Here is a 1870-nt window from a genome sequence, read left to right on the forward strand (position 1 = left end):
ATGGCCCCTGCCCCGTCCCTGATCTACTCATGTCACTTGTGGTACACGTGTTGCAGCTTGGCCACACCCAGTTTAAGATATTATTAAATAAAGTATAACAAGTTTTCAGGGATTCAAGCAGGGTGGACTCAAAGTGCACTGAAAGAGTATCTGACCCATACCAGTTGACTTGGTTTTTGCAACTCCATGAAAGGGCTAACCATCTAACAGTGGCACACATGCACAGGGTACAGACCAATTTCAATCTAAATTCAAATTACAGTTACTCCACCTATATACACACCCACAGATATGAACTTATGATACAATTTGTATTCTGCTGTGGAAATGCATAGAAGGCAGTTAAAGTCTCAGACTGCAACAAAACTAACTCTACAAAATTGTTATTATGGTATAGAATAACTGTGCTGACAAAATGCTGTACATGATGTATCATGTTTAGCATCATAATAGCTGTGATTAAATCTTAGTCACTGAACTAGGTTTCACTGCTGGTTGCAGCTGTAGATATGATATCTGTGGGTTGCCAAACTGAAACTTGTGACTGGTGATCTAAAGATGGTTGGATGGAAATAGAAAACAGGCAGCCCCAGAAAGAAGCAGGAGGAATCCTGGGATCCCATTTGTCTCATTTTGTGAACAAGGGTAAGGAGAAAGAATGAGCAACAACAGGTTGGGTCCTATCCTCAATTAAAGAGAATCAGAGAGGGGATGAGCAGAGATTTGATGTGCACTTCACAACTGGATTCCCTGGCTGAGGGTGTGAGGGAAGAGGATATTATCCAAGATAGCCATGACTTCACTCTGCTCTTCATGCATCTTCAGTTCCCAATAACCTTCCTCCCACATCACCCCCTCTCACTCTTTCTATTCACAATGATATTTCTTGATAAGTTAGGAAGCTGAAAGTAGAGAGCTGATACCAGCTACTCTGTCAGGTATACAGCTCCTGAATTAGGTAAGGGGGGGAAGCTTCCTGAGATTAGAAAAGGAGGACACTGGGCAAAGTTCTCAAAAATAGTGAAATAGCATAGGGAGAGTGAGAGGAATGCTTCATTTGAAAGCAGATGGACTATTACCTTTCTTGTGCCTGATGTCTGAGCCGAACATACTTATGTGTGTGTATGTATGTATATTGATACATGTTCTGTTTTCCTGAGTTGAACTGTTCTTTTATCCTCCTAGGAAAGACTTTCACTGTCCTGGAGTGCCTGAGAGTGTGGAAGATTTGTGAAGGGCACTTCCAGAGGCATTGAATATCCTCAGGTTTCTGCTACGGGGTGCAAGCTAGTGTGAAGGGAGCTATTCTGAGGGGAACCTCAGGAATATTGAACCCTTCAGTCCCCTGGCAGAAGGCTAAGCTGTCCTTCCATTGCTGCCCCCATTCTTCATGACAGCTTATACCCCTTGCTTACACATCTCCAATGGTACTCTCTCTTTTGTATGGCATCAGATATCAGCTTCCAAATCTATAAGCCAGTGTCTGGTATTATGGTTCACTGGATAGACTCTATGTACCCCATCTGGGCATTTGTAAAGACTGCAGCTTCCAATGAAGTGCTGCATTCTTTGTTGGACACTGCATTCACACAGGGGCCTGTCCAAGATGTTCATCTTGCACAGTGGTGTTTTGAAGCATCCACAGCCACAGCTCAGTCTGTTCAGCTTGACCTACACTTCTCTGTCACGGTTGTGCCCAATGGGGGAGTCATTTGGTGTTGGTTTAAAATGCTGTAGGACTACTAAGTCTGATCTTTCCTAGCAGTCAGCCCACTCAGTTGTTGCCCCTAGGTTTGGTTCAGCATCCCCAATCTTTTACAGGAGCTTGTGGGCTTTGTGTATAGCTTGGGCATGTTCCCATGAGCAGGAA

This window comes from Alligator sinensis, unplaced genomic scaffold, assembly GCF_000455745.1.
Source record: "Alligator sinensis unplaced genomic scaffold, ASM45574v1 scaffold312_1, whole genome shotgun sequence".
NCBI classification, from domain to species: Eukaryota; Metazoa; Chordata; order Crocodylia; family Alligatoridae; genus Alligator; species Alligator sinensis.